Raw genomic sequence first — 7,027 nt, 5'->3', positions numbered from 1 at the left:
CCAATGTTAAAGCATGCAGAGGTCAAAACGCAAATGCAAAGGCTATTTTACAAAGAAGAAATTTGTCCCAAAACATCTTCCTTTGGGTTTCATAATTTTTTGGCTTTGAAGAAGGATGGTGCATGGCGATGGCAATTACATTTGGTCAAGAATCAAACCAAGTGCAATGCTAGAAATGCTAAGCATCATCATGACGACAATGTTCGAGGTGAAAGGAACTTAAAATTGTTTAAGTTTCCATTGAATGAAGACCGAGGAGGGAATGTTCAGATTCTTTCAAGGGAAGTTTTTTGTTCTGCATATCTTGGAAAATTGTAGAAAGATGTCATCTTTGACAGCAAGATAAGGACTCCAATATCAGGGAAAGTGATGTACTTTCATGAAAAGATCAAAGAGACAAATGAAAGCAAAGCTTATTAGCTACTCCAAACTCTTGAGGTTGAACCCCCAAAGAGGCATCATCCGAATCCACTCATTTTTGCACACTCACACCTAGGAATTCCAACACAACTAGCTTAGGAGGAAGCCCCAACACACCATCATGGGATATACTTTCCTTCCATCCTTCCTGAAACACCTCAATTTAATCAGAGATAAGGGGGCCCTATGCCCTGAAATAATCAGCTCGAATATTGTCGAGACCCCACCATCAATGACTCCCGCTGAAAAATTAGCTCAGGCCCCTGAGAATGTGACAGGGCCAAATCATCTTGTAAGAAAATCTCATTCAAGGACAAATCCTCACTAGATTTTGGCAAAAAATCTTTAGTCGTCAAAACCCATGGAGACAGAAGAGGATTGATGTCATTGAAACTTACCACCCCACTACTTCAAACAATATCATTGAGCCCTCTAGATAGTTGAAGCTGAGGTACATCTAATACAAGGGTTTAGAAAATAAAATATTTTATTTATTAAATACATTTAAAAATATATAATTAATAATTATCTTATTATTTTTAAATAAACTGCTACTAACTCACGTAAACAACAAATATCCAAAATACTATAAATCGTTAATTAAGCGGCAATTATATATGCCCACAAAATCAACCATCTAAACAACAAATATTCTAACATTAATTATATACCCACAAAATCAAAATATACCGCCCCACAAAATCATTAATTTTCGGCCGACGACATGCACCCCATGCAAAGAGCCGATGTCCCCATGGCGACCTATAAACATGCGAGGCTCGGCTCAAAAAAACACATCCAACAATTATTACAAGAAAAGTTTTGCAGATCAAAATCGAAGGAGTTAACACATTGACTGCGCAGTCGGGTCCTCTGACTATTGCCTTCTCTTTCAGCAATTTGCTAACAAGCAAGCATTCGAATGGACGACACATACCGTAATGAAGACAGCAATGCATCCAAATCCACAGATAGCTCACCCGGTAACGATGCTTCAGTGCACGGAGATTTTTCGGAAAAACACTCTATATGCGATTCAGCAGGACTTTTCCGAAAAGTTCAAACAAAGCAATTTGGTGTAGGTGTGCACACAGAAGACATAGTCCAATCTGTACAACACACAGGTTTAATTGGCGTTGTAATAAAAGTTGCCGATGATTCTGATTCTGATTCAGAGGAGGATGAGAGTGAAGACGAGTCTATTCCAGAAGGCTCTGCACGGATTTTTTGGACGAATTTTTCGGAGAGTACGGAGAAAGCCGATGAGCTTGAGGTGATTGACAGGGCGATCTTCCATGGTGATATTGTGGCAACTTCATCAGATCCATCTGGCCAGAGAGGCATCGTAGTTAACGTGGATGTTACAGTGGATTTATTAAGTCCCACATCAGTTAATGCTATAAGAAACGTTTCCGGCAGAGATCTTCAGCGAATAAGGGCGTTTATGCCCGGTGATTATGTCATTCATGGACCTTGGGTGGGAAGAGTCGGTGAAGTGGTTGATAATGTGACTGTGTTATTTGATGACGGATCAAAATGCGAAGTAATGAAGGCCGAACCTGATCGCCTTATTCCAATCCCCAATAATCTCCGTTATCCTTACTTTCCAGGGCAGCGTGTCTGGGGCAGTTCATCGGCAGTTTTCGAGAATGCTCGATGGTTGTGTGGTACATGGAAAAAAAGTAACAAGGAAGGTACAGTAGGCAATGTGGAAGTGGGATTAGTTTCCGTGGATTGGATTGCTGCAGCAAATCCTGATTGCAATTCCCTGACTCCTGCAGAGAAACAGCACCCTAAAGAGCTACAGCTAGTATCTTGTTTTTCAGACGTTTATTGGCAGCTAGGCGACTGGTGTCTGCTTCCAGCGTCTGAAAGGAGAATGTTAGAAGTTACTATGCCTGCCACAGATGACACTGTTGCCCACAAAAAAGATAATGTGCTATTTGTGTGCAATAAAAGGACTAGGGTAGATGTCATATGGCAAGATGGTACAAGGGCATATGGTGTAGATTCTACAACCTTGATTAACATCAAAGATGTTGGGGATCATGACTTCTTTCCTGAACAGTATGTAGTGGAAAAAGGTTTGGACGATGATGATTGCGAGGCTTCTGAATCAAGACGACGAGTAGGAATCGTGCAAAATGTGGATTCAAAAGAACGCATAGCAAGAGTAAGGTGGTTGAAAGCGGTGGATTGTCCACAAGATACACTAAAATTTGATGGAGACGAGTCAGTAAGTGTGTATGAGCTTGCTTACCATCCAGATTATAACTACTTTGTTGCGGCCATCGTTATACGTCCTCACTCTCTGGTGTTTGGGGAAGCAGATCAAGTGCTTGGCATTGTGGATCAGTTGGGTGACCATATAGAATCTAGGGATGGAATAGGACACAAAAACGTTGTTGAGACTGCAGATCTATCTACACACCAGAAAGCTCTGAAGAAAACTCAAAAGGCAGAGGTTGACAAGAATATTGAAGAATCTCATCTATCGTGTATTGGTAACGTCATAGGTGTTAAAGATGGATACATAGAGGTAGCATGGGCAGACGGAACAGTGTCAAAGGTATGTTATTTTCATGTTTCCTTATAGTGGAATATTACAAAGGAATGTATTTTCATTGTCTGCTGAAGTACTATCCCTTACATAGGAATGTATTTTCATTGTCTCCCTTATCTGAGAAATTGATCACGCTACCTTTATTAGTCTCAATATACGGAGATTTTGTGTATAAAAGTATCTCTTTAAATATGCATTTCACTGCATCCAAGATATGAATTCCAACAATTGGCTCTTTGCTTACAATATGAAATATGAAACTACTTTGATAGTATGATAACCTAAAGGTTATTTTTATTTTATTTTTTTGTAAATGTAGATGGCACCTCGACAAACATGTGTGGTTTATGGTGATGATGAAGAAGAAGATGATGATAAAGATGAGACTGCTGAAGAAGATGATATGGAACAGAGAAATGAGGAAAATACAGTGCTACACATTGATATGGAGCAGACAAATGAGGAAAATACAGTGCTAGACATTGATATGGAGCAGACAAATGAAGAAAATACAGTGCTAGACATTAATATGGAGCAGACAAATGAGGAAAATACAGTGCATAGCTTGTCTAGCAGTAGTTGTCATGAGCCAGGGCAATTTAAACATTTTGATAGTATAAGTGACGCTATGGATCACTTTTATCGGAATGAAACAATACAGGTACATTTATCAAAGGGCATGCTTTTCTCATTCCGTTTAGTGATTTTTTGGGGGTCATGATTGAAACTTTTGAACATCTTCGTGCAGCCTATCAATAAGCGGAAATGGATGAAGAAAATTCAACATGAATGGAACAATCTTGAAAAACACTTACCAGGTAACTCATCCTAAGCCATGCAGGCCTGTTTTCCACTGGTCTATTAAATGAGTTCATGATATTTGAACATTCACTAATACTGTTTTTCACTGGTTTATTAAATGAGTTCGTGATATTTGAACATTCACTAATAGGGAAACGCTATTCTGGGCAGTCATATTTCCTTCAATTTTGCCTCTATTCTGGGCAGTCATATTTCCTTCAATTTTGCTATTTTTGTCTTTTGTCTTCTCAGTTTTCAATATTGCTTTCTTGTTTTCTCTTGAGTAGTAGGAAGTTGCAAAGTAACAAATTTTGTAACCCAATTATTCATGAGAATACGTTGTATTCATGATGTGTACTAGAACAAATAAAAATATGGGCATAGAGTATTTCGAGCTCTTTATTTTTCTGCTTGTTCTAACTTGTAATTTATAAACTCTGCATTGATTGACAGATACAATTTTTGTTAGAATATATGAGGATAGGATGGATTTGCTGAGAGCTGTAATTGTTGGACTCCGTATCAAGATGGACTTTTCTTCTTTGACATTCATTTTCCATCGGAATATCCCGATATACCACCTGTAAGCATTAGTTTAACTAGAACTGCTTGATTTTAAAGTGAAATAAATGAGATCTCAAGTTGTTTTTTTTTTAACTCAATATGGAAGTCAGTCTCATTTAGCTTTAATATGTTGGTTTTGCAGTTAGCTTACTACCATTCTGGTGGGTTACGGTTGAATCCAAATCTATATAAGAATGGAAAAGTCTGTCTGAGTCTTTTAAACACATGGACAGGCAAAGGGAATGAAGTGTGGAACCCGTTGTCATCAAACGTTTTACAACTACTTGTTTCTATTCAAGGATTGGTACTAAATGATAATCCTTATTTTAATGAACCTGGATTTGAGAAACAGATTGGTTCAGCGATAGGGGAGAAGAACTCGTTAGCCTACAAAGAAAACTCTTTTCTCCTATCGTGCAAGTCAATGTTGTACGTATTGCGAAAGCCTCCAAAGGTAGAAATCTCGCGAGATTTTCATTTACAGTTATCTTTTTTAATCATTCTTTGTCTAGGAATGATTCTAAATACACCCATGCTCATCATCTGTGCAGCATTTTGAGATGTTTGTTAAAGGGCATTTTCAAAAACGCGGTCACTGTATTCTTCGTGCGTGTGATGCTTATATCAAAGGGGCTCCAGTTGGATTACTATCAGAGAATTGTACAATTGTTGGAGAAGAGTCTGAAAATCCGGGTGCTACTTCTGCTGGCTTCAAGCTTATATTACTTAAAATTGTTCCTAAACTTATTGCAGCATTCACTGAAATTGGACTAGATTGCCAAGAATTTCAGTAGTCATAACGTATGCATTAAAGTCACAAATTCCATCAACTATTGGCTTCTTACTTGGCAAATACAAATGTGGTTATGTCTTTCAAAGGCTTGATGTGGAATTCAAGAGCTATGTACTGTAGCAGAAGTTGTGATTGCAGCGGCCACCCTGGTGCAATGTTCTTAGATTATCGAATATATGTGATTCTATCCATCCAAATAGTGAGCCATACTAATTTTTGTATTATTTTATGAATTCAATTTAATTTGTATTACGGGAAATTGTTTCAGAAGTTGGTCATACTTATTCTTGTACTATTTTATAAACTCAATTTAATTTGCCTTTCTTGTAATGGTTCGTTTATCAAATTCCAAAAACCTCTCATTTAAACTTAGCTATCATGGTTGGTGGATAGGAAGGAATCTTTGCAACATTTCTTTCTAGATTTAAATATTTAATGATTTTTTTTTGTTTTAGTTATTAACTTTGAGCATGATTTTTGACAAGGTGGTGATGAATTTCAAAAAAGCAAAAAAGGTTTTTGTAAAAGGAGGGTCCATGGTTAGATTTTGATGAAAAGTTAGCTATTGTCTATGTGTTTTTTCATGGGAGATAAGTGCAATTTTTTTTTTAAGTTAAACGTGATATCATTTTGTCATGAAAAGTGGGGGAAAGGAGGGTCGATGGAAGGAAAAACAGAGTTTTGAAGAAGGAAGTGGATTTTGATAAGGGGGAACGAGAGGGTGTTGTCTCTAAGAACTCGAATACACTACGATTACGGTATGGACATGCGTTAGGAGGGAAATGGAACTTATGGATTTTGTGTTTTTTCATGGGAGATAAGTGCAATTTTTTTTAAGTTAAACGTGATATCATTTTGTCATGAAAAGTGGGGGAAAGGAGGGTCGATGGAAGGAAAAACAGAGTTTTGAATAGGGAAGTGGATTTTGAGAAGGGGGAAGGAGAGGGTGTTGTCTCTAAGAACTCGAATACACTACGATTACGGTATGGACATGAGTTAGGAGGGAAATGAAACTTATGAATTTTGCATGGGGTTTCTTTGCACTAGAAAGCTAGATAGGTGATTTCTAGTTGGCAGGGTGGCATATTCAGGAGGGATATTCAATCAGATTGTCATAGGAGGAACACTACTCTGTGTCAACGTAACCAAGTTTTTTTCTTGTTAATTATATGAATTGCTTATGAATCAAATTCTGCTCATTTCAAATGTGTTTGTTAAATTTATGCTATTAAACATAGTAATCATAAGTCTGTTGTGAATGAAAAATAAAAACTAAGTATGCAACTAAAATAAATAAAAAATATTTTTTTTTTTTTGCTAAGTTTTTTTTACGAGCTTGAGACCCATAAAAGGGGATCTCAGATGTGGTATCTAAACAAGCTTCAAAATGTTGGGCTTAAAAATCCACCTACACCTTTAAAAGATTATATTATTCTTTTATTGCATTAAAGGGGTGGGTAAATGACTTAACCACCTAAGGTATTAATTGGGGCGGGGGGTCCGGTCGGGTAGGTGCAAGAGGTAAGGTGTTAGCAGCTAGAGGATCATGAATGAGAATTAGGTGGCACTAATTAGGGTGGTGGATGGGGGATGGGAAACCATTTTGGCATGGAAAAGTGGGTGGAAGGAAGTGGGGCATCGAGAGTGTGTTGTCTCTAAGAACGCGAACACACTATGAATACGGTTTGGACATGGGCTAGGAGGGAAAGGGAACCTACAGAACTTCTCTACACTAGGAAGCTAGATAGGAGCTTTCTAGTTAGAAGGGTAGCATATTTAGATGGGTGGTCCTGGAGGAACACTGCAACCAAACCACCGTAACCACGTTTTTTTCTTGTTATTGTTAAATTATATGAATTGCTCATGAATCAAATTGTGTTCACTTA

At 37.7% G+C, this 7,027-nt stretch overlaps 1 pseudogene; it reads left to right on the top strand.

Moving 5' to 3' along the window:
• Nucleotides 1-1,342: 1,342 nt before the first annotated feature.
• LOC149191034 (putative ubiquitin-conjugating enzyme E2 23) lies at nucleotides 1,343-5,142 on the top strand (annotated as a pseudogene).
• The last annotated feature ends 1,885 nt before the right edge of the window (nucleotides 5,143-7,027 follow it).

Source organism: Pinus tabuliformis, chromosome 3_1 (assembly GCF_031772625.1).
Source record: "Pinus tabuliformis cultivar Carrire ecotype Pingquan chromosome 3_1, CPIR1, whole genome shotgun sequence".
NCBI lineage: Eukaryota > Viridiplantae > Streptophyta > Pinopsida > Pinales > Pinaceae > Pinus > Pinus tabuliformis.
The sequence above is the reverse complement of the archived record's forward strand: the minus strand, read 5'-3'. Positions and strand labels throughout refer to the sequence as shown.